This window comes from Arachis ipaensis, chromosome B9 (assembly GCF_059453495.1).
Source record: "Arachis ipaensis isolate K30076 ecotype BB chromosome B9, ASM5945349v1, whole genome shotgun sequence".
In the NCBI taxonomy this organism is placed as follows: domain Eukaryota; kingdom Viridiplantae; phylum Streptophyta; class Magnoliopsida; order Fabales; family Fabaceae; genus Arachis; species Arachis ipaensis.
The window spans coordinates 88144844-88172060 of record NC_142444.1 but is presented as its reverse complement, the minus strand read 5'-3'; the positions used below and the strand labels follow the sequence as shown (position 1 = coordinate 88172060).

The 27217-nt window shown below is 38.9% G+C and overlaps 1 pseudogene; it reads right to left on the bottom strand.

Annotated features, from left to right (window-relative positions):
• Positions 1–398: 398 nt before the first annotated feature.
• LOC107615532 (anoctamin-like protein At1g73020) lies at positions 399–14214 on the bottom strand (annotated as a pseudogene).
• Positions 14215–27217: the final 13003 nt, after the last annotated feature.

The window sequence follows — 27217 nt, the reverse complement described above, 5'->3', positions numbered from 1 at the left end:
CAAATGAGACATATTTGAGAATGAATACATCCAAGTGAGAATAATTGAGAAATATAATCTGATTTGTTAGTATAATTGATAGTAGGATAACATTGAATCACTTTTATAAACGTTAAGGATACAACTAGGACGATTTAAACGTTAGGGACACAAATAGAACTTACCCCAAACGTTGGGGACAAAAATGATACTTTACTCTACATTTTAATTATTAAAACTCTATAACCATTTGAATCCACCTGACTGAGATTTACAAGGTGACCATAGCTTGCTTCAAGCCGACAATCTCCGTGGGATCAACCCTTACTCACGTAAGGTTTATTACTTGGACGACCCAGTGCACTTGCTGATTAGCTGTGCGAAGTTGTGACAAAGAATTAAGATTATGAACGTGCGTATTAAGTTTTTAGCACCGTTACCAAGGAATGAACGATCACGATTTCGTGCACCACTCCTACTGTTGCAGACGCACGAGGGACAGGCCGCTTCATCATTGCTAGTAGCTTCAAAGCATCTGTCCTGATTTCCATAATGTTGTTCTGAATATGTAGGAATTAAGTTGTCAATAACAATGTTTAATAAAAGATAGTTAAACTAAGGGCCATTTAAATGAAAAGAGATTTAAATGAAAAGAGAATACAAAAGGAAGGTAGACAAAAGCATTTATACCAGAGCAGACATAGTGAATGCAGGTGGGAATGCGCAAGCAAACATCAAAATCATTCCAAACTGCAGTGCCAACTCCAAAAAATCTGCAATCAAACAAGGATGTTCTAGTTAAATCCATTGAACAATGTTACTGTTGTAAACCCAATATATATACACACAAAATGTTTATCTTGTGATGCTTTTGAGTTCTTACTGGTGCATACATTTGATCATCCAAAATGAAATTAACCAAGAACTACGTATTTATGTGCAATTTGAAAGACTAGTGGATTCAGAAGTACCGTCAAATAACCCATCCTCAAGCTCCTTGCCAGTGCTGGCAGTGTAAGAAGCCTTAAGGAATTCTTTCTCTACTCTAGAAGTAAACTGGAATGTTCCAGCTGATCCTTTCTCCTCCTTCTCCTTATTTTGTCTTAACAATGAACAGTAATTAGCTACTGCACAGTGGCAATCTCATAAACAAAGTAAACATTGCATGATCCATGTCTAAAGCAACAAAAGCTCTTACCGAACAGCATATTTTTTATAGTTGTAGTTGATATAAGGCAATGAAGTTTCTATCAAATTTTGAACCACCTGAAAAATGTTTTCTTTTGTTCAAATAAGCTAAAATGGAAAACCTCAAACTGAAGTAGAAGAAAAATAGGTAATCAAAGAGAAGGATAACAAAAGGAAATTATTCTATGGAACCTCAGAAATTAGGAGCTGCTGAATCAGAACTTTGCGAAGAGTACCAAAGTTTCGGTGCAACAACGCGTGATAAAAGATTCCAACGTATGTCTGCATAAAGTATAGACCAAAAACCTGCAGAGGAGAGTAATCCCTTAAGTTCCATGTCTAGTAGTACTAAGGAATGTAAGGCACACGGAACCTTTTAATTTCCCATTTTTACCTTGTAGACCAAGCTATCAGCTCGTGTTTTCGGGTTTTCATTGTGTTCAAACATGATAAGTTTAACAGAAACCTTGCCACCAAGCTTAGTAATGTACTGAATGGTAGCAAGATAAATAGCAGTGAGCCCAAACCTGAACCACAGCATTTGACAAGAGAGTCATCTTAGTAGTTATAAGGGAACAACCAAGAATTATTGAAGTAATATAGAACAACTCAAAGAAAGAATTAAGAAGTTGAATAAGAGAATAATAGATTAACACTAAAAAGTAGAAGCATGAAAAGAACGACATGGATTATTACTTAATTATATCTTTATTAAGAACTTCATAAAGATGAGCATATGCCAACTCAAATGGTAACTGGAGGCATATTATGCTGATGATATTGAGTGCATCGTTCCTGATTCGCAAGAGATGATTAAACCACTTATATTTCGTGAACACTTTCTTTCCTTTCACTCTATCAGCCTCGAGTAATTTTATGAGGTCCATTGGATTCTGTCGGGGTTGAGCATTACCCTTCATGCCAACAACCTTGTATTCTTCATCAACTGCATTTCCATAGGTAATAGGCCACCTGCAACACTAGACCACAGAGAAAAGTGCAGCATTTTTCCGTTTCCAGAACTGAGAAAACATAATAGCCCATAGTATGACCGCAATGAAGAAAGCAGGGAGCACTACTAAATCCACTTACCTAAATGTTATAAGGAAGTCTAAAGTCATTAATCATTCAAGTATGTGTTTTGTGTCATGTTCAAGTCCAGCAAAATTTTGAAGTTGGTGTGTCCTAATGTCCCTCGCCATGCTGGTGCATCATAACAGAAACTATCAAACCAACTATTCATATTGGCTTACCCATAATCTATGAAGTACACAATAAGCCCAACCACAGCAGGGAAGAGCAGCCACTGTGTATACATTCCAAGAAAAGCAAAATAGATTGCAATCTGTAGTTGATCATTCGAAAATTGGATGAGGAGAATGCAAGTTAATGTCTAAAGTAAAAATTAATGGATATGTAAGTGAAAAAACACAATGCAAAGGAAAGATTTGCTTAATAATGATCTCTGATTCCAATTTTGGAAGGAGATGCTCTCCGACTTCCCAACAGATTTCTCTTCTATTGAATTTAAGGATTCTGCTTGATTTGCTGTTGTTTACCTGCATATTCAAGTTACAACAAGGATCCAAACATTGTTCATTATTCATAACAAGAGCGCATTTGCTAATAAGCACATTCCTTATTAGGAGCATAATCGAAAATTTGATAAATGGCTATGACAAGAACTCACAATTCCGTGCATTAAGGTAGTGTTTGTTTAGTGTTCCGGTCCATCAAAGACATGGACACGGGAGTACATGTGTGTTGTTTGTTTTGTAAGACACAAAAAAGAGAGAAACACGTTACACACAAGAGTACATAAAATATGTGTATTTTGTGTCTTTCCCAAATCATGAGACACGAATTTTCATCCTGAGACACAAATTAAACTAAAATTTTGGACAAATTTATCCTTAGTATTTTTTTAAAATTCCAGATTTATCCATACCATTTGGCCCTTCTCTTCTCCTCCGTCAGTGCCTCAACCCCCTTCTTCTTCTTTCCAGATCTTCTTCCTTCTTTCTTTCTTTCTTCTTTTTTTTCTTCTTCTTCTCTCTCTTAAAAGTTAGACCACTGTTTCACCTCCGGCCTTCCTTAATCTCCTTGCCGCCATTACTAGCCGCATCCCTCACTTGGAACTCTGCCGACTCAACCTCTCCTCTCACCATTGTGTTGTCTCCCTTCTGCCTCTTGCCTCTGCGCTTCTGTATCTCGCCGTGCCTCCTTCCCTCCTTGTCACGGGTCTCACCGCATCGCCCCTGCCTCACCGTTTCGGACTCGCCATCAATGTGGGTGCTGCAAGTGCCCGTTGTTCTATCTATTTCAACTTTATCTCAAAGGCTTTTTCTTTTTTAGATAATAATATTTGAACACAGATTTGGTTATTTGAGTTTAGTTTGACTGTTAAATTTTGATACTAAATTTGTTGTAATTTGATTAATGTTAATGTGAGTATCATTATACTACCATTGTTTTATTTCTATCTTCTTGTGCTTCTTTATTTTTATTTTTAAATTTTTTCAGAATATATATTGTAAATCTTGTTTTGTTATAGGATTATGTAGATGAATGTTCTGGTTTTGCAATTAATTTTATTATGTAGATGAATGTTCTGTGTTCATTTTTTTTTGTTGTTGATTGCCATTGCTCCTCCATCAAGAACCGCTGCTTTTGCTCCTCCTTCTCTCTCGAAGGGTTCGGGCTACGGGAGTCCAGATCCATCGTCATCCAGATTCGCCGGCGACTTCAAGCTTCGACGGCGCTTCCCTCCACATCCTCTCTCTACCAACGTCGTTCATCCTTTTCAGAAAGAACGTCTCTGATCTTTTCCTCTTCTATTATTCCTTTATTAAAAAAATTATCTGTATATTTTATTTTACAGATATGCAACAAATTAAAATTTTTTTTGATTTTATTAAATTTAATTTAGATTGGCATATTGTTGCTTTTGTATTTGGTTGACGATTATAGTGGTATTGATGTTGATGATAACTTTGAAAGAAGGGATTGGACAAAAATAGTGATAGAGAAGAATGATGGGGATAAAATTGACATTTTAGTAAAATTTTGAGTTGTATATTCTATTGTGTCTAAGTTACCAAATAAGATAAAAAAAATTGAGTGTCTTTTATGTCTATGTACTCATGTGTATTTGTGTCTATGTCTTTATTATTTCAAGACATCAACCAAACGCAGCCTAAGTGGCAGTAGCACTGAAAACGTTCATACCAACTAAAGAATGAACCATCTAGCTGTAAGCATGATTTGAAATTAATAACCTATTAAGTCACCCATTTACATGTAAGCATGATTTGAGGTAGCTTGTGCAGTTGTGCTTAATCAGTCTTCGTGTCCAAGTTCCACAGGAACAATATTTTTTACTGTTTTGTATTTTTTAAGAATTCCTATTTTAATTCAGAAAGTACAATCCAACAGAATCAAAAATCAAAAGCAAGGTTCATGTAGTGTAATGTTTTGAAGAAAGCAAAACAGAAAGTCATTCAGACTAGATAAGAAGCAAAGCACACGAATTATTATAAATATTGCAGAAAGAGATTTCCACCTGAACTTTTTGCCAAATCCAATTATGCCAATTTCAATGTTCTTTCCCAAGATCTGTCCCTCAAACCTGTAAACTACCAATGAAAAATTAACTGTTTCAGATTATACAAAGCCCCTTATACCAACAGAACCTAGCAAAGATAATAATAATACTATCTAAGTGAATGCCTATGTAGGAAGCCTTAATATTGTACTATACTATTAATTTCTTTTCCTTCTACAAATTCGTAACTCTGAAAGAAAGTGGACAAAACTTATTTTGGGATTCTTGGTAGTCAGATGGTTAATGATTTTATTTAGTGCATAAACTTGAAAGGACATGACCCTACCCTTCCTTCAGTGTCAATATTGCCGTGTGCACCGCATCATCAAGTTCCATGTCATCAGTATACCTGCAAGTGGAGAATGAAAAGAACCACTGAAATGAAATGGGGATAAAAGAATGACTCTGATATGGACATCAAAGAAACATAAACCAAAAGCAAATCTTTGGGGGGAAAGAAAAATGCCACTTTAAACTCATAGAATAAACATGGTATATATTTATAATGTAAAATTTTTCAAAGTATGCATTCTGAATGCATCAATTTTAGCCATTTCAAGTCCTCAAGTCCACTTGAGCCTGGACATATTTAAAGAATTTGCAAGTTTGCTTTAGATGATAGTCGAGTATCTTAACAGCTATCAATAGTTCAACACCAGCACACATCCCATTATACTTTCTGATGCTATGGATATAAGTTTTGCACTTAACATTGTCATTGATGTCAAAGTCAAAGTGACCATTCCTCTTCTCAAGAAAAGTCTTTGCATTAGAAACATTTTTGCCCAAAGCAGAAGCTTTCCAAGAAAAGTAAGAACCTGATGGATCCACCTACAGCACAAAAGCAAATTGCACCAAACACAAACTTCAGCTCTCTCAGATCCAAAGTAGTGGTTTTACAAAATTCAAATTTTAAAGTAAAAAACAAAGATATCCCAGCACAAAACCTATCAAACACACAAATATAGAAAAGCATAATACACAACTGACTATTTTTAGCAAACCCACTTAAATTTTAAACTGCATAAATAATCCACAAATTGTTACTATAAATCAAACCAAAACCAGTTCAACCATAAGCAAGATAATGTTACACTGTTTGATAAAGATAGATATTAATGCAGACTTGATTTGGTTCAAAGAAAAATATGTCATCTTAGGAGGAATAAATGTGATGACATGTCACCATGTCATGTTTTTCTATGCTTTTTCATACAAGAAATTTATGATTAGTGCTTAAATATTGCATTCTTTGGTGCTTAAATGGTATATTTCTTTGATCTTTTGATTTGATAAACTTTGTAGGAAATAAGAAGAAAAAGAAGCAAAAAGAGCACAAAATAAGCTAAAAAGAAGAAAAGAGGAATTTTGGGCACACTTTGAAGTTGGAGCACACTTTGGAGGCTTAGGCCACGCTTCTAAAAGCGTGACCCATGACCAAATCAAGGAAGAGAAGCGTGGCCAAAAGGAAGAAAAGCGTGGCTCAAAACAAAGAGCAAAAGAGGACAAAAAAGCTTGAGCTAAAGTTTGCCTCAAACTTTTGGAGGAGCTTGACTACACCCTGGAGGGAGCAAAAGCTTGCGCCAACGTTTGCCTCAAGCTTTTTGGCAAACGTTGGCGCCACACACCTCACAGCCTGAAGGGGTATACTTCCAACAAGAATAACTTGAGCTACAGAGCTCCAAATGAGGTGATTCCAAAAGCAATGGAAAGTAGGAATCAAGAGCTTTCCAAGCATATATGGCACTGCATGGTGGACACTAAAATTAAGGGAGAAAACTGCCCCGCAATGTGCATAAACGAACATGGTGGCAACCTGCAGTGACGCCAACTGACCTCTGCACCTTCGACGGAGTATAACTCGAGCTGTGGAGCTCCAATTGATGCGCTTTCAAAGGCATTGGAAAGTAGACATTCCGGGCTTTCCAACAATGTATAATAGTATGGGGTGGACAATATGTTTGAGCCTCCAGAACTGGCGTTTTCGACCACGTTTGAGGCAAACTTTACCTCAAACGCTGCACACCAAGGCCAGCGATCTTGTCCTCTTCAAATGAGCATAACTTGAGTTGTAGATGTCCAATTGAGGTGATTCCAATTGGGTTAGAAAGCTGAAATTCAGAGCTTTCTAACCATATATAATAGTCTATAGTGGGCATGAAATTTGCAATGTTGACAAGCAGACAAAGTAGTACCCCAATATGCATGCAAGAAGGCCCAACGTTTGGCTAAAAGTTTGACCTCAAACTTTAGCCCAAACGTTGGTAGCAGCAAATAAGGGCAGCTGGTATAAAAAGTTTGAGTAAAAGTTTGCCTCAAACTTTTACTCAAACTTTTATGATTCATGGCCCGGTTCACAATAGGTTTCTCTCCAACTCCAAGAGCAATCAACAGAGGCTTTTGTCAACCTAATTCCATCAAGAGCAAGGGCCCAATTGACACCACTCAAAGGCACAAGAGATAGTTAGAATAGAAATTTCATTTTAATTATAATTTGTTTTGAATTTCATTTTCATTTTGTAAAATTGCCTATAAATAGGCATCTGTTTCATTTTTATTAAGGAGGCTGGCTCCACTAGGGAGCATTAGGATTGGAGAGCTTTCCCTCTTCTAGTTTTTCTTTCTTTGAATTTGAATCTTGGATTGAGGGGAGAAGGAATTCTGTTTCCCTCTCGGTCTAAGATTTCTCTTGTTCTTCTTCTGAAATTTTAATTTCTTCTCTACTACAAGTTCCTTTGCTGCAAGTTTACAATTTAATTTACATTGAGCTTGATTTTGATCTTTGGTTCTCATTGCTTTCTGTTCTCACTGAATTCAATTTACTTTCAAGCAATTTAATTCTTCTGCAAGTGCTCTGCATTTTACATTTCGGTTCATGATCTGATTTACTTTTCCTGCAAGTTAAATTTTCTCTAAGCTTTGATCTATTGCTCTCTTTAATTTCCAGTACCCACTCCCCTTTACATTTAATGCAATTTTACTTTTCTTGCAATTTAAGATTCTTGCAATTTACATTTCTTGCTCTTTAAGTTACTCGCCAATTTACACTCTGTAACTTTAAATTCATTGTCATTTACTTTCTGTTGGCTACAATTTCACCCAATCTCACTTAAATGTTAGCTTGACTAAACTAATCACCCACTAAAGTTGCTTGATCCATCAATCCCTGTGGGATCGACCTCACTCCCGTGAGTTTTATTACTTGATGCGACCCGGTATACTTGCCGGTTAGTTTTGGGTGTTTTGGAGAAATTCGTTTTTCCATAAATTTTCCCATCAAGTTTTTGGCGCCGTTGCTGGGGATTGATTTAGATCAACAATGATTAAGTGGGTGAGAAGTCTAGATCAAGCATTTTCTTTACTTTTGTTCTCTATTCTAAGCTGAAAACAAGGTGTTTGAGTTATTGCCTCACTAAGAAATTCATCTCTGAGATATGAATTTCAATTTTCCTTGGTGTTGTGTTTTCCAAAATTCAAATGGAGTTCAACTCATCTTATGATCAAATTAATTTCATGGGATATGACCCACCATCACCAATCTCTAATGGTGGCTGGGAATATCACCAAGAGAATACTAATTCTGAGCACTCCAATTCATGGAGATTTGCTTCAGAGACACAAGATGAGTAAGAAAATCATATGGGATATCTTCCTCCACCACAAAATGATGCAAGTTGCTATTCTAATGATGGCTGGGGGGAGCAAAACCAGAAAACAGTTGAGAGCCCATATTTCACTTATCAAGAGCCATCTTCACTCGAACGTACTATCAATTCACTTATACAAAATTTTCCAACCTCACCATCTAGTTTTTCATCTGAAAACTCTTCATCACTGGACTTTATCTCCACACAAAATCCTTGCCAAAACTCACCACCCACACAAACTTTCATGAACCAAAGACTCTCAAATCTTGAGTCCATGCTCAAAAGACTTGCGGAGGAGAAAGAGAAATACCAGAAAGAACAAGAGAACTCCATCAAAAACATGGAAGTACAGTTAGGCAAATTGTTAAGTGCAATGAAGAAGAAGGAAAAACAAGAGGAAGAGGCTACTGAGTCAAGTGAATTCTTAGTGAAAAAGAAAGAGGTGGTGGAAATAGCTGAAAATGAAACTGCACTTGAGGTGACAAAAGAACCTGAACACTCACAACCTCCTCAAACCCCCCTGGACCAAAAAGTCTCAACAATTGAATCTGAGATTAAAAGATATGAAGAGGAGATGAAGAAATGTTGGGAAGATCAACAAACCTCCTCCATGAAAGAGCTATTAAAACAAATGTTGAGTGTAAAAGAGGAAGTGGAGGAGCAAGAAAGTGAGGAAATCATTCCAAACTCAAGTGAGGCAGAAAAGTACATGAAGGAGGAGTTCATGGAACCACCAGTTCAAAAGGCTCTGGATGAATACAAAACTCCAATAGTCACACAGCAACCAAGTCTTGAATCCAAAGAAGTGAAGGCAACTAGCAAGAACACCAATTCTGTCCCTAATCCAGCAAGCAAGATCAATCAAGCCATTTGCAAAAGGAAGCTTGCTGAGGAAAGGCCAAGGCAAGGGACAGTAGCTAAAACTTCTCCTCCTTTGAAGTCATTTCTCTTAACAAATTGGAAGAAGAGGAAGAAAGTAAAGAACGGGTAGACAGTAGGTACATTTCTTCTCCTTGCTTTGTTTAAATTTCAATAAATTGGCATATGGTTACATTCTAAGTTTGGTGTTGCCTTGCAACAAATTGTTTTCAATCTTTTTTGGATGATTGCATCAAATCAAAAAAATGAAAGTGACACACCAAGATTCTAAATTTGGTGTGCCACTTATTTTCTATGCAATTCATTCAAGCAACACTACTTGTCTGCTTAATCATAATGCCCCTTGCAGTGTCATTTTGGATAATTTAGTTTTTCTCTCTGCTCTATTCATTTACTTGCTTTTAGTGCTTTCTTTTATTAACTGTTTTTGTTAATACATCACCAAGAGACCCTTATTCATGACATGTTCTTTACTTGGTGATTGTATTTAACATATAACAGTTTCTTTCATTTAGTTTTATTTCAGATAAATGGACATAGGATTGCATTCTAAGTTTGGTGTTGCTATGCAACACAAATTGCTTCAAATCTTTACTGGATACTTGCATTGATTCCAAGTGAAAGTGTCACACTAAGTTTGGTGTGCCACTTATCTTTTATGCAATGTATTGTGCTCACCTTCTTAAGTTTGCAATCACAATGTCTCTGTTTCTTGTGCCTTGATTATTATCTTTAATTTTGCTTGCTTAAAACACATGTGCTACTAATAATTCACTGTGTAAGACATTCATGATCCATCTTAGCCCCATAGCCATTGTTCTAATTGTTGCTTGAGGATGAGCAAGCATTCTGAGTTTGGCAAGGGAAGGGGAAGAATGGGAGGAAAATGACAACAATAGAGAAGATGAACTACAAGGTTGTAAAGTTCCTTTTCCTCTCATTTGTTTCAAGCACTATAAACTGCATGATTGTCTTTACCTTCTCTGTATGCATGTGTGTATGAAAAGGCATAGTTTGATTTCTAAATTGCAACATGGTGCTGTGTCATTATGATTACCAACTTGAGTTTTGTGAATTCAAAAGCAATAAAGTATCATGATCATAAACAAACAAGGAATTAAAGAAGAATTTAGCATGTGCATAAAAGTATTGGAAAGCTAGTATGTTTGATTGTTGCCTAATTGCATTGGATTTTATTTAATTGAAGTTTTCATCTAGGACATTTTGTGAAATCTTTTGAAAATCATGAAAACCTTGAAGAGGCAAATACAATTAAAGCAAGAAAAGAAAAAGGGAAAGAATGAGAAAGCCGAAGGCTCTGAGTACCAATGGCAATTTATTTGTTAAGTACTTGTGGTGTTTATGTATCAAGCCAAATGCTTGAAAACAAAACACTTAGAAGTCAAGGCTAGGCTCAAGTGCAAAAGCACTCCCTCAAAGCTCAAGGCTCTGAGCATCAATGATTAGAGAGTCAAGAAAAGAAAAGAAAAAAATGAGCTTAATGAAGTCCTCTAATGAAATGCTTGTGGTGCTTATATATCAAGTGGTAATACTTGAAAACAAAGCATTTAGAAGTCGTAGCTTTGTTATCAACTCAGGGGGCAAAGCACCCAAAAAGAGAAGCTAATAAAAAAATCAGAAGCTTGTTTCAAGGAAGAAATATAAGAGAAAGATTTCATAAATTGAGCTAGATGGAAGCATCAATCATTTACATTTCTTTTGTGATTGTAGCATGCTTAGAAAACTAGCTTACCATGAACATTGAGTTGCTATTCTTCTCACCTTAGTTTGTCAATCTTTATTGCATGATTCTTTTCTTGCTTGGGGACAAGCAAGTTTTAAGTTTGGTGTTGTGATGACATGTCACCATGTCATGTTTTTCTATGCTTTTTCATACAAGAAATTTATGATTAGTGCTTAAATATTGCATTCTTTGGTGCTTAAATGGTATATTTCTTTGATCTTTTGATTTGATAAACTTTGTAGGAAATAAGAAGAAAAAGAAGCAAAAAGAGCACAAAATAAGCTAAAAAGAAGAAAAGAGGAATTTTGGGCACACTTTGAAGTTGGAGCACACTTTGGAGGCTTAGGACACGCTTCTAAAAGCGTGACCCATGACCAAATCAAGGAAGAGAAGCGTGGCCCAAAGGAAGAAAAGCGTGGCTCAAAACAAAGAGCAAAAGAGGACAAAAAAGCTTGAGCTAAAGCTTGACTACACCCTGGAGGGAGCAAAAGCTTGCGCCAACGTTTGCCTCAAGCTTTTTGGCAAACGTTGGCGCCACACACCTCACAGCCTGAAGGGGTATACTTCCAACAAGAATAACTTGAGCTACAGAGCTCCAAATGAGGTGATTCCAAAAGCAATGGAAAGTAGGAATCGAGATCTTTCCAAGAATATATGGCACTGCATGGTGGACACTAAAATTGAGGAAGAAAACTGCCCCGCAATGTGCATAAACGAGCATGGTGGCAACCTGCAGTGAGGCCAACTGACCTCTGCATCTTCGACGGAGTATAACTCGAGCTGTGGAGCTCCAATTGATGCGCTTTCAAAGGCATTGGAAAGTAGACATTCCGGGCTTTCCAACAATGTATAATAGTATGGGGTGGACAATATGTTTGAGCCTCCAGAACTGGCGTTTTCGACCACATTTGAGGCAAACTTTATCTCAAACGCTGCCACAAGGCCAGCGACCTTGTCCTCTTCAAATGAGCATAACTTGAGTTGTAGATGTCCAATTGAGGTGACTCTAATTGGGTTAGAAAGCTGACATTCAGAGCTTTCTAACCATATATAATAGTCTATAGTGGGCATGAAATTTGCAACGTTGACAAGCAGACAAAGTAGTACCCCAACATGCATGCAAGAAGGCCCAAGGTTTGGCTAAAAGTTTGACCTCAAACTTTAGCCCAAACGTTGGTAGCAGCAAATAAGGGCAGCTGGTATAAAAAGTTTGAGTAAAAGTTTGCCTCAAACTTTTACTCAAACTTTTATGATTCATGGCCCGGTTCACAATGGGTTTCTCTCCAACTCCAAGAGCAATCAACAGAGGCTTTTGTCAACCCAATTCCATCAAGAGCAAGGGCCCAATTGACACCACTCAAAGGCACAAGAGATAGTTAGAATAGAAATTTCATTTTAATTGTAATTTGTTTTGAATTTCATTTTTATTTTGTAAAAATGCCTATAAATAGGCATCTGTTTCATTTTTATTAAGGAGGTTGGCTCCACTAGGGAGCATTAGGATTGGAGAGCTTTCCCTCTTCTAGTTTTTCTTTCTTTGAATTTGAATCTTGGATTGAGGGGAGAAGGAATTCTGTTTCCCTCTCGGTCTAAGATTTCTCTTGTTCTTCTTCTGAAATTTTAATTTCTTCTCTACTACAAGTTCCTTTGCTGCAAGTTTACAATTTAATTTACATTGAGCTTGATTTTGATCTTTGGTTCTCATTGCTTTCTGTTCTCACTGAATTCAATTTACTTTCAAGCAATTTAATTCTTCTGCAAGTGCTCTGCATTTTACATTTCGGTTCATGATCTGATTTACTTTTCCTGCAAGTTAAATTTTCTCTAAGCTTTGATCTATTGCTCTCTTTAATTTCCAGCACCCACTCCCCTTTACATTTAATGCAATTTTACTTTTCTTTTAATTTAAGATTCTTGCAATTTACATTTCTTGCTCTTTAAGTTACTCGCCAATTTACACTCTGCAACTTTAAATTCATTGTCATTTACTTTCTATTGGCTACAATTTCACCCAATCTCACTTAAATGTTAGCTTGACTAAACTAATCACCCACTAAAGTTGCTTGATCCATCAATCCCTGTGGGATCGACCTCACTCCCGTGAGTTTTATTACTTGATGCGACCCGGTATACTTGCCGGTTAGTTTTGGGTGTTTTGGAGAAATTCGTTTTTCCATAAATTTTCCCATCAAAATGCTTACCAAGTAATGGTTGAATCCAATTCCGTGTATTTGCAAGGTCTCTGTAATTCTTCAAAAATGTATCATAGTAACTAAATAAAATAAATAAATAAAACTTATTAATATGACTCAGAGATTCTCTGCCTAATACCTGACTCAACACAAATAAATAAATAAATAAAATTAAAAAAAAACACTAAAAGATGCTTATTAATATGAGTCTAAATATATGCAATGAAAACTTTGTTATAATGATTCAAAGAGCAAATGCAAAAGTAAAAGAAAATCTGTTACATAGGAGAAATCATCATCAACCTAAGCATGAAATGCAGAAAGATAGAAACAAAATGAATTAAATAAATAAGAATGAAAAAGGAAAAATGAAGGAAAATTCATTGACCTTAGGTGACTGAGGAGAAAATATAGAGCCAAAAATTCCAGAAGAAGGTGATGGTTGAGACTCTTTTGAACCAAAAAGCTCAGAAGGAAATGAAGGAGAAGAAGAAGAAGAAGTACCCTTTGGATTCTGTTCATACTCTGGGTCGAACTGTCCGATCCGGGATGTTTAGCGACAAAGCGCCGACCTCTTCAGGTCAGACCATCCGACCTCTTCTCAAAGAGCTCGGCCAAATTGCCAAGAAAGCCCAATAAAGGGCCCAAATAGAAGAACACGACCCAAATCATAAGGCAGTCCAAGCCTATAGAGATAAGGGCGGTTCCCTTGAAGATAAGATAACCTCGCTCAAAGATAAGATAAGATAAAGATAACTAACTTATCTTATCTAAAAAAGGTCACTTCTCACCATTATAAATACACTAGAGCACCCAAGTATAACTCATACTCTCATTCTACTAAAAACCTGCTTAATACCCTTGCTAACTTAAGCATCAGAGTCCCTTGCAGGTACCACTACCCTCTGGTGATAGAGGATCAGCAGCATTACCAGTTGGACGCGACTGCTCTGGCCACCACCCACACGCCGGACACGTCATCGCCGATTAGTACAGAAGATCTCGTCTGAGATCAACCTACAGTTTCAGGTAACCCTCGGAACATTGGCGCCGTTGCCGGGGAATCTGGAAGTCATCCCACCACCATGGCGGACGACCATGACAACGACCATGATTCAGATCTAGAAGATAGAACGTCGTACAAGAACACGGACACTACACCAAAAGATACCCCTTAACCTAACAAAAACAACGATTCACCAAATGTGGGAGCCATGGAGGCACTTCAAGATTGCTTAAAGCAACTCGAAAAAGATGTGGAGCATCAACGAGAAGCTGAGAGAGACCTACGAAGGGAAGTTATACGACGCCGCGAGTTAGAGGACAAGCTCCTAAAACTCAAAACAGATCTCAAGACCAAGATTACTCGATCCGGTCACAAAGACGACTCCCGTAAGGACCAAGACCCATTCACCAAAGAGATTATGAGGACCAAAATTCCAAAGGACTTCAAACTTCCTGACATGATTTTATACGATGGCACAGCAGATCCCGGCCATCATCTCAGTAACTTCAGAAGTAGAATGTACCTCACCGACGCCTCAGATGCAGTTCGCTGCAAAGCCTTCCCGACTACTTTAACAAAGACAGCAATTAGATGGTTCGACAATCTACCTCCTAGATCCATCTCAAGCTTCGACGACTTAGCCAAGAAGTTCCTGGCCAGATTCTCCATCCAAAAAGATAAAGCTAAGCATGCCCCAAGTCTATTAGGAATCAAACAAGGAGATCGGGAAAGTCTCCGCAGCTACATGGAAAGATTCAACAAAGCATGTCTGGACATACAAAGCCTACCAATAGAGGCCGCCATTATGGGTCTCATCAATGGCTTACGAGAAGGACCTTTTAGCCAATCTATATCGAAAAAACACCCCACATCTCCGAACAAAGTGCAAGAACGAGCAGAGAAGTACATCAACATGGAGGAAACCTCTCGACTAGGAGAGACCTCAAAATCCGAATTCAACTACTCCTCCCGAGATAAGGATAAAGAATCCAAAAAGAAAGAAGATCAACATGGGGAAAAAATAAAAAAATATCACAATTACACCCCTCTTCGGGTGTCCCTATAGTTAGGGGTGATAAAGGATCTTAGGACAAGGAACACTCTTTTTCCTAAAAAGGTTTTTTAATAAGGTACCAAGCCAAAGACCTACAAATTGCCCGACTTAGAGGGATAAAACTCCCACATGTATATATTTGCATTTTCTTTTGAATAAAATTTGTTTAGATCTTCTACAAATTCTCAAGACGCATTAATCTGAAACGCTCATCCTCCGATTATACAGCTACAGATCGGCAGAAAGTGAAAACCAAATTCACTACACGATCATGATAAAGACCAACAACGATGAAAACCAAAATTCGTCAAAAGGTCGACCAAACGGGGATTAAACCCAATTTCTACAAAATTGGCAAAGATAAAAACAGAATAATACAAGAAGTTATCGAAAGTGATCCATAGAAAGGACCTGACGAAGTCTTAATAAAATGGATTGCTAAAAAATAACTTAAAGACTGGCCAACATAAAAAAGTCGGATCAGTCACAAAACCAAAGTTATAAAAAGTAAATCTCTGGAAAGAGGTCTGGCCAGCCCTATAAAAGAGGATTACTAAAATAACTTAGAAGGGCCCGACATAATGAGGTCGGCCCGAAACAGAAAATTATAAAAGTAATCCCTGAAAGAGACCTGAACAAGGTCCAAGAAAGAGGATTACTAAAATAACTTAAAGGGCCCGACATAATGAGGTCGGCCCAAAACAGAAAGTTATAAAAGTAATCCCTGAAAGAGACCTGAACAAGATCCAAGAAAGAGGATTACTAAAATAACTTAGAAGGGCCCGACATAATGAGGTTGGCCCAAAACATAAAGTTATAAAAGTAATCCCTGAAAGAGACCTGAACAAGGTCCAACAAAGAGGATTACTAAAATAACTTAGAAGGGCCCGACATAAGGAGGTCAGCCCAAAACATAATGTTATAAAAGTAATCCCTGAAAGAGACCTGAACAAGGTCCAAAAAAGAGGATTACTAAAATAACTTAGAAGGGACCGACATAATAAGGTCGGCCTAAAACATAAAGTTATAAAAGTAATCCCTGAAAGAGACCTGAACAAGGTCCAAGAAAGAGGATTACTAAAATAACTTAGAAGATCCCGACATGACGAAGTCAGCCTCCTAAAAACCTTGACGTTATAAAAAGAAATTCCTAACAGAGACCTGAACAAGGTCCAAACAAAACGGATTACTAGAAATAAATTCAGGCCAAAGTGAGGAAGCCAACATACAAGGTGGATCCAAACATCCACAACCTCAAAGGAATCAAGCCACAAGTATGAAATGCAAAGGCAATCCAAAGAGGTCGGACAACAAAGTTCCAACACTCCCAAAAAACCTAAAAAGGTACCAAGACAAGATGCAGACAGATATGTTACAAAAAACACAAGTTATAATAATAACAAACTCAAGAGGCTACCAAAATTAGCCCCAAGAGCTTGGAAACTACTTTGTTTTTCAAAATGAAGTTGCTAAACAAGCAACTCAGGAAGTAGCAAAAAGTCAGAATCACCATTTACAAAACATAAAGTTCAAAAGCCCACAAGCCGGGCTATTCACACAAATATCTAGAAAAAATCATTGACGATCCGAAGGCTTCTCGGCAGCATCAACATGGAATGAAGGAGGTCGAGTCTGAAGAGGCACCGCATCCACGGTCCCATCATCCCGGATCAAGATTTGACAATCAGACTCTGACTCGGGATGACCAGCCTCAGATGAAGGAGCTGAAGAAGTAGGCACAACGGAAGCTTTTGAGGCAGGCACTGAAGGAGGGTCGACATCATCATCATCAGGATCATCAGGGACAATCTTACCATCTTTTACGACGTTATCCAAGCTGAAGAGAGTAAGGTCGAGCTTGGGTGCAAGAACCCGGACCTGCTCCTTCAGGTTCTCATAAGCAGCAGTTATACTACCTACAAGGTGACCCTGGAGCTCGGTGTAATCAACTCGGGCAGACTCTAAATCATCCTTGAGATCCATCATCTTCGTATAAGTCGTGATATAACTCTCCTTGTACTTCAACGCCGTGTCTTCAGCCAACTTCGCAGAAGCCGCCAAGGCAATAGAACTGGCCTTTTCACCCTCCAACTCTTTCTCCAACTTAGTCACCCTTACCTCAAATTCCTCCTTCAAACCCTTCATTTGGTCGAACTCCAACTTAGCCTCCTCCATAAAAGCCTTTGTAGCGTAAATGGGAAGATCTTGAGTAGTCCGATATAAAGTCACACCCATATGTGCCAGTTTTACGCTGCTCCGAGTAATAAAGTCCAAATGGCGAAGGAGAGAAATATCGTCAGTAGGAATGGTGCCATAAGGACCAATTTGCTGGTCCACAAACTCAACAGCATCAAAATCAGGGGCATCAAGGTTAAAGACTTAAAGGGCTCAGCGGTTTTTTGCTTTTTCGGCGGAGGAGTGCCAGAGGCAACGACAGAAGCCTGTGGAGGATCAACCAAATGAACCCGAGGAGTAGGAATTATCCTCGTCGGTCCAGGAGAGCTTGGTACAGATGGCTTTGACTGAACCTGAGAAGACCCCTCCCCAGCCATCTTGGCCGAGATGTTCTGAACTGCAGTAGCTTTCCTCGCCTTCTTAAAGGCCTTCATAGATTCTTTATTTTTAATCATCTCTGCAAACAAACATCACAGTGAAAGACCAGGTTATGAATCAAAGAAGAGAAAAGAAATAAACTCAACAAAATAAGCAAAAACACAAAAGAGAAATCGACCACTACCTAGCTCAGCTCGGAGAAGAGAGGAATTTCCTAGGAATTTCTTTGTATCAAGATAGGAAGGCTGCCCCCAGTTTTCTTCCAACACAGTCACAAAGGCTTGCTCAGCCTCATCTAACATCTCCCACGTATATTTAGACACCATTACATTCTTTTTCCATTCTAAAGGAAAGGAAGGCTCGTCATTTTCATCCAAAAAAAAGGGCCGAGCTCCCTCAATAGCTTGGACCCTTAAAAAGTAATTCTTAAAGTCACGAAAAGATTCATCAAACATGGAAAAAACCTTCTTCCCCTGGGAAGCTCGGAAAGAAACCTAGGCGGCCTTCTTCTTAACCACCCCAAGCTTTGTCAAAACAAAGAGATAAAAGAAGAGGGACTGCGAAGTAGGGATACCTAGTTCGTGACACAGCAATTGAAAGATTTTTATAAAACTCCAGGAGTTGGGGTGAAGCTGAGATGGAGCTACATTACAAGACCACAATAGGTTGGTCTCAAAGGGGGTAAAAGGAAGAGTAATATTCATTTGACTAAAAAAGAAGTCGTATACATAGAAAAAGGGACGTTCTCCAACAATTCGGGTAGAAAAACAAACCCTTTCTTCAGAGTTAGGGGATACAAGCTCATAATTCTTTTCATCACTACCATTACTACAAATCCTATGAAATTGCCTAAGCTGCTGACAAAACTCGGAGTCGACCAAAGAAACACACAGAAGAACCATAGAATCCACCCAATTGGCCATGCCCTCAGGAACATGGGAAGATGTCTCAACAATATTTTTGCGAGAAGACATGAGGTCAACTAGTCCTACAGCAAGAAAGAAGAAAATAGATTACCAACCAAAAACACCTTGGGCAAAAGTCAAAATCAACTCATAAGCAGAGCATGACTCAAGCATACAAACAAGTAAAAGGAAAACCCCAAGACAAGGTCTAGGGGCATCCTTTGGAGGCAGTGACAGAGTAAGGACTCAGAAAAAATCTATGAGACTAACATCCCAACAAAACTCTCAGCAAAGAAAAGCCCTTTTTCAATCAAAAAGTAAACAACAAATACCAAACAGGAGGACTGATAAACCACTATTTTATAGTTTATATTGTGTTTAATTGTGTGGTTTTGTCATGATCCTTACCCACTTATTCATCAATTTAGCATGCATTTAGATTTCCTTCCTAAATTTAGTACATGTTTGAAAATTGCTTCCTAGAGACTTTAATTATTTAATTTTAATTCTCCTTTATTCCATTCCATGCCGTGATCTGTGTGTCAAGTGTTTCAGGCTTTATAGGGCATGAATGAGATGGAGATTGGAGAGGAAGCGAGCAAAAATGGAAGGAACACAAGAATTTGAGGAGATAACCAACGAGAAGTGACGCGGTCGCATGGCTCACGCGACCGCGCGAAGAAGCGCAAATCGCAGTGACGCGGCCGCATGGCTTGCGCGGCCGCGCGGTTTGGAAAGCGCAAGCGACGCGGTAGCATGGACGACGCGAACGCGTGGAGAGGAAAAAGCGCAAGCGACGCGTCCGCATGGATGACGCGATCGCGTGACATGCGCGATCTGTATAATCTGCAGAATTCGATAGGGGCGATTTTGGACCTTATTTCGGCCCAGTTTTCGGCCCGGAACAGCAGACTAGAGTCAGAGAATATGCAGAAACAACACACATATTCATTCAGTAGTTTTAGATCTAGTTTTTCACACTCTTAGGTTTTTCTCTCTAGTTTTTAGAATTTGGATTTTCAATTGGTCTTAGCATTGGAACATTGAGAAGAGTTATTTCCTCATCAAGACTTCATCATTCTAGTTTGTTCTCTTAACTTGGTTTTATTCTTCAATGTTCTTTGTTATGTTCAATTTTGTCATTCAGATACTTTTATGATTAATTGATGCAAGGATTATTTCTTTTTAATTCAATTTCAATTCCAATAATCATGTCTTCTTTTAATTCCCTTTCATGTACCATGGATTCTTTAGTTACAATGCGTGAGTAGTTTCATTACTTGATGGGGAGTTGATTAAAAGGAACTCTTGAATTGGAAGGATTGAAGGAAAAATTTGTAGTTGGGTTAAATGTTGGATTGCTATCCTGTCACCAACGCCAATCCCTTTGAATTAAGTGGGTTGTAACTCGTGAACAGATCTGGCATTCCAACTTGTTTGACTTTCCCTTACCTAGTAAAGGATAACCAAACAGAGTAACCATTAATTATAAATCAATCTTAAAAATCACTCCATCAATGATAGAGATTCTAACTAATCAATTCCCAGTCAAGGCTTTTATTTATATTAATTAAAATTCCTCAATTTAAATTCCAATTTACTTAGCTCAACTTCTTGGAACATCTGATTAATAAAACAGCACACTTTTCTGCAACTCGTTGGGAGACGACCTGGGACTTAAAACTCCCAGTAATTTTAATTTAAACTCTCTGTGACATATTTCTAAATTGATAGGCAGATTTTCAGTGAGTTAAGAACTATACTTGTAACGTAACCATTTTAATAAATTTTTAATTTACCAGCTTCTGCTTCCCATCAATTTTTGGCGTCGTTGTCGGGGAGTTGCAATAGAGTGCTAATTTTATTAATTAGAATTTATTTATTTGCATTTTATTTAATTTTGCTACTATGAGCTGCATGTTTCTTCCGCCAAATGACACGTTCACTTCCTGATCCGCGCTTGCTAATATTCGATCCTGAAATTGAAAGAACAATTTCACGAATAAGGCGAGAACAGCGTAGGTTAGCCCGCTCTGAGGGCGGATCTGAAAGTGAATCTGAGGAAGAAACCAGCCCCCGTTCTACTGATTCGGTTGTTTTACATGCAGAAAACATGGCATCTAGAAGAGTTACCATTCAGGAGGAAGGAGCTCCTGATTTTACAATGCAACCGTTTCAAGCGCATCATCCAGCGGTAGCTACGAATTTTGAAATAAAGACCGCACTGCTAAATTTGATGCCCAAGTTTCATGGCCTACCTGCTCAAGAGCCTATCAAGCACTTGAGAGATTTCCAGGCAGCCTGTTCTACTGTCAGGCGTGATGGCACTGATGAAACTTCAATTCTGCTGAAAGCTTTTCCGTTCTCTCTTGAGGGAAAAGCAAGAGAGTGGTACTACACTCAACCTATAGCAAATGTATCCAACTGGGATACACTCACAAAGGAGTTTCTGGAGAAATTCTTCCCATCTGAGGTTACTGATAAACTGAGGAAGGATATCTCTACGATTGTTCAGGATGACAACGAGACCCTCTTTGAATACTGGGAGTGCTTCAATAATCTTCTGGAAGCATGCCCCTCCCACATGATTGACAAGATCGTGCTACTCAGCTATATCACACAAGGTATGAGGCCCCAAGATAAGACCACATTGGAAAGTGCCAGCAATGGGTCTATGAAGAAGTACAAGACCACTGATGAAGCTTAGCAATTGATCAGTGATTTAGCTGAATCGACTCGGAACCACAGACAGAAGCAAGGCCATTCAAAAGCCGTTGCAGAAGTATCTTCTGGCATAGAGACTGCTGCTCTAAATCAAAGCATCTGTAAGATGACCAACCTGCTGAAGCAAATGCAGTTGAATCAACAAGCTCAGCAAACTCAACCGCAACAAAACCAACAACTAGTCCCACAAAGAATTTGCGGAATTTGTGCTGATTACAGCCATTACACTGATGAATGCCCGTAGCTCCAACAAGAAGACAACATGGTGGCATCCACTCACAACTTCTATGACCGCCCCAACCAAGGGTACAATCAAAGTGGAAATAATAACCATGGATGGCAGGACAATTCAAACCAGAATTGGAGGGACAACAATAACAGGGGAGGCAGAGATAATCAGGGAAATCAGAGGTGGAATAATAACAACAACAGGCAGCAAAATCAACCTTACCGAGTACCTCACCTGAGGCAAAACCAAGGACCACCGAACAATCAGCAGCAACCATCTCAATTTACTCATTCTTCTGTATCTTCTAATGAAGATTTATTACAAGCTTTTGAGAAAAGACAACTGGCCATGGAAAGTACCATCGTGAACACTATTAACGCCAGTCTGAATGGTCTCACCTCTACTCTGCAAGCTTTTATGACACAGCTTGGTTCAGCACAAAATTCCAGTAATCAACCTTCAAGCACCACTGGAATCCCCTCTCAACCATTACCCAATCCAAAGGGAGGCATTAATGCCATCACCCTGAGGTCCGGAACTACACTGCAGGAGAGAAATCAGGAGGAACCAAGCTCACCAGAATACACCTCAGCTGAAGAGGTGGTAGAAGTCGAAGATGTTGAAGAGGAAGAGGATATACAGGACATAGCTGAAGAAGAGATAGCTCAACCACAGGAAGAAGCACAAAAAGGCACAGGCACCACAGAAAACACTACTCCCATTCCATTTCTACAACTTGCAAGGAAGCCCAGGAAGCAACTGGAACCTGATCCTAAAATGGTAGAAATATTCAAAAAGGTTGAGGTAACTGTCCCCCTTTTTGATGTTATTCAGCAGGTACCTAAATATGCAAAGTTTCTAAAAGACTTATGTATCCATAAAGACAAAATTAATGAATTAGAAACTATTCCTTTAGGTAGTTCTATATCTGCTTTAATGGGAGGATTACCTGAAAAATGTAGTGATCCAGGTCCTTGTATAGTTAGTTGTACTATTGGTGATGTAGTAATTTACGATTGCATGTGTGATTTAGGAGCATGTGTCAGTATAATGCCTTTGTCTATATATGATGTTTTAAGGCTCCCTCCCTTAAAAAGGTCGGCAGCTCGTTTTGTGTTAGCAGATAAAAGCATTATTACAGTGGCTGGAGTTGCTGAAGATATTTTGGTAAACATTAAAGGGCTCACATTTCCCACTGATTTTTATATCTTGGAGATGCCCCATAATGATTCAGATAAGCTATCATCAATCCTACTTGGAAGACCATTCCTGAAAACATCAAAATTCAAATTGGATGCTTTTTCAGGAACATACTCCTTTGAAATAGATGGCCGCATAGTAATCTTCAATCTGAATGGAGTCATTGACAACCCCCCAGAAGATCGTTCTATCTTCCAGTGTGATGTCATAGACGAAAGTGTGGCTGAAGTTCAAAAAGAAGAGTTTAAAGAAAGGCACACTGGACAAGGTCCAAGTGTGGGGACCCTCTTAACTGACAATGAGGACACTTTGCCATTTTCACAAGCCCCAGATAATCCAGAGCCTGCCCATGATCAAAAGTTAGAATTGAAACCTCTCCCTCCACATCTCAAATATGCTTATCTCGAGGATGAGCAGAAGCTTCCGGTTATTATTGCAAGAGAACTGACTTCTCAACAAGAAGAGCAGTTACTTGATGTGCTAAGGAAGCATAAGAAGGCAATTGGGTGGAGTTTGGCAGACATAGTGGGAATCAACCCTCAAGTATGCGAGCACAGAATATTTTTAGAAGAGGGAGCAAGACTTGTCCGTCAACCACAAAGAAGATTGAATCCCACCATCTTGGAAGTTGTCAAAAAAGAAGTGACCAGACTATTGGAAGCAGGTATCATATATCCCATTTCAGACAGTGAATGGGTAAGCCCAGTACAAGTGGTGCCCAAGAAGTCCGGAGTCACTACCGTGAAGAATGAGCATGGAGAGCTCATAGCAACTAGAGTTCAGAATGCTTGGAGAGTCTGCATTGATTACAGGCATCTCAACCAAGCTACCCGTAAGGATCACTACCCACTTCCATTCATTGATCAAATGCTGGATCGCCTGTTAGGTAAATCACACTATTGCTTTCTAGATGGTTACACAGGTTATTTCCAGATCCATATAGCTCCTGAGGATCAGGAAAAGACTACTTTTACATGTCCTTTTGGGACTTACGCTTATAAGAGAATGCCCTTTGGCTTGTGCAATGCACCAGCTACTTTCCAAAAGTGCATGATGAGTCTTTTCTCTAATCTTATTGAGGACTGTATGGAAGTTTTTATGGACAATTTTAGTGTTTATGGTGATTCTTTTAACCTTTGCTTAGATGGATTATCTAGAGTATTAGATAGATGTGTTAATACAAACCTTGTATTGAATTTCGAAAAATGCCACTTTATGGTAAAGCAAAGGATTGTATTAGGACATGTGGTATCTAATAATGGCATTTCTATATACCCAGCAAAGGTTAATGTTATTTCTAGTTTACCTTACCCCTCTTCTGTGAGGGAAGTCCGTTCGTTCCTTGGCCATGCAGGTTTCTACAGGAGATTTATTAAGGACTTTAGTAAGGTGGCACTTCCCTTATCCAGATTACTGCAGAAGGACATTGAGTTTGAGTTCAGTGACGATTGCAAACAAGCATTTGATAAGTTGAAGACTGCTCTAACTCAAGCCCCAATTGTGAGAGGACCCGACTGGAGCCAGCCGTTTGAAATCATGTGCGATGCTTCCAACCATGCAGTAGGAGCAGCGCTGGCTCAGCGTGAAGGTAAGGATCCTTTTGTTATTGCCTATGCATCTAAGACTTTAGACACTGCCTAGTCCAATTATACTACTACTGAGAAAGAGCTACTTGCTATTGTTTTTGCTCTGGATAAATTCCGGGCTTATTTACTTGGTACTAGAGTAGTAGTGTATTCAGACCATGCAGCTCTAAAGTATCTATTAGCTAAAAAGGAATCCAAACCAAGACTTATACGTTGGATACTGCTGTTACAAGAATTTGATTTAGAAATAAAGGATAGGAGTGGTAATCAAAATTTAGTAGCAGACCACTTGAGTCACCTTGAACATATTAAGGATGATTCTACTCCTATAGATGATAATTTTCCTTTTGATAACCTACAAGCAGTATCTGAGGTAGTCCCTTGGTATGCACCTGTTGCTAATTATTTAGTTAGACGCACATTTCCTCCACATTTTTCTAAACATCAAAGAGATAAGCTGAAAAGTGAGTCTAAATATTATATATGGGATGACCCATATTTATGGAGATGTGGCGCTGACAAGATAATTAGACGTTGTGTACCTCAATCAGAATTCCAGTCCATTTTAGAGGCCTGTCATTCATCTAAGAGTGGAGGACATTTTGGCCCTCAACGAACAGCTAGAAAGATCTTAGACTGTGGATTCTGGTGGCCTACTCTTTTTAGAGATGCTGCTGAGTTTTGTAAATCTTGTCACCCATGCCAGAAATTTGGTAATATATCCAAGAGGGATGAGATGCCTCAACAATATATGCTTTTCTATGAAATTTTTGATGTTTGGGGCATTGACTTCATGGGTCCATTTCCAAATTCTAGTGGATATTTTTATATATTGTTAGCTGTGGATTATGTTTCCAAATGGGTGGAAGCAATTCCTACCCGCACTGATGATGCTAACACTGTTGTTTCCTTTGTGAGAAACCATATTATATGCTGCTTTGGATCACCATGAGCGATTGTGAGCGATCAAGGCACCCATTTTTGTAACAGGAGACTAACAGGATTGATGAAGAAGCATGGGATAATCCATAAAGTTGCAACAGCTTACCATCCCTAAACTAATGGGCAAGCCGAGGTGTCAAACAGAGAAATTAAGCGTATCTTGCAGAAGATAGTGAAGCCTCATAGAAAAGACTAGAGCACCAGACTACAAGATGCACTGTGGGCATATAGAACAGCATACAAGACACCTATTGGGATGAATCCCTTTCGCTTAGTTTATGGAAAAGCTTGCCATCTTCCAGTTGAAATCGAACACAGAGCCTTCTGGGCAGTTAAAGAGTGCAACATGGAAATTGAGAAGGCTGGAGCTGAAAGGAAGTTACAACTCCAGGAACTGGTGAACCTTCGCCTAGAAGCTTATGAGAACTCCAGAATTTGCAAGGAAAGGATGAAAGCTGTGCATGATCAAAACATCAAGAAGAAAGAATTTCAACCTGGAGATTTCGTCCTCCTTTACAAATCTCGACTAAGGCTAATGCCCGGTAAGTTAAGATCAAAATGGGAAGGTCCATACAGAGTAGAGAAGGCTGAACCGTACGGAGTTTACCACCTAAGCCATCCTTCAAGCTCTGAACTTATTAAGGTTAATGGACACCGCCTGAAGCTGTACCATGGTGAAAAGGTGTAGAAAAGCAAGGAGCTTGAGATCCTCCACTTGGAAGATCCCCACATAGCAGCAGATTGAGCTAGTGGAGCGTCCAACTTACGGACGTTAAAGCAAAGTGCTTGGTGGAAGATAACCCACCGCGGTATGATCGTTCTTTTCTTCAATAACTCTTCTCTTCATTAATACTTTCATGTTTTTACACCTACATGTCCTTATATTTCTTTTAAAAAAAAAAAATTTCGCCGCGCGACGCGATCGCACCAGCGACGCGTCCGCGTGGCAGGGGGAGTAAAGAAAAATAAAAATGAACAGAAAGTTACGCAGGAGGAGCGCTGGAGTCGTGCCAATGGCACAAATTACCCCACGCGACAGCATGCCCCACGCGGCCGCGTGCCCTGAGTTTTCGACGTAAAAGGGTGCACAGTCACATTCTGTGCGAGAGTGATGCTGGATTGGTGCTGAAAGCACAATCCTTGTCACGCGACCGCGTCGCTGACGCGGCTGCGTCACCCATTTTATAACGCACACTCATGCGATCGCGTGACCCACGCGATCACGTCACCCAATTTTGGCTATTAAAATAAATTGAATAGAGAGTTGTGCTGGAGCGAGGCTGCACTCGCGCCAGCAGCGCAACACGGGTCACGCGACCGCGTGACTGACGTGATCGCGTCTTCTTACCTGATGCGCACCCGCGCGAACGCGTGCCCCACCGGCCGCGTCGCATGCGCCACACAGCTCAACCTAAATTGCCAAATTATCTTATCTTTCTTTCCTCCAAATCCTAATTTTTCTTTTCCCTCCTTCTTTCTTCCTTCTCCATTCCCCTTTCTATCTCACCTCACACACTCTCTCTCTCTCTCTCCTCCATTAACAAGGTTTTACCTTCTTCTTCCTTCTTTCTTTTTCTATCATTCTTTTTATTGTTCTACATGTATTTTCTTTTTCTTTTCTTCTTCTTTTAATTATTCCTATTTTCTTTATTCTTCTTTTCCCTTTTTACATGGTGTTAGAAATTTTTTGAGTCATTATCCCTCATTATATGCTTGTGACTTGTTACAATTTATTTGACAATTATTATTATTTTTAAGGGATTGCTTGCATGTTCAATTTCATAC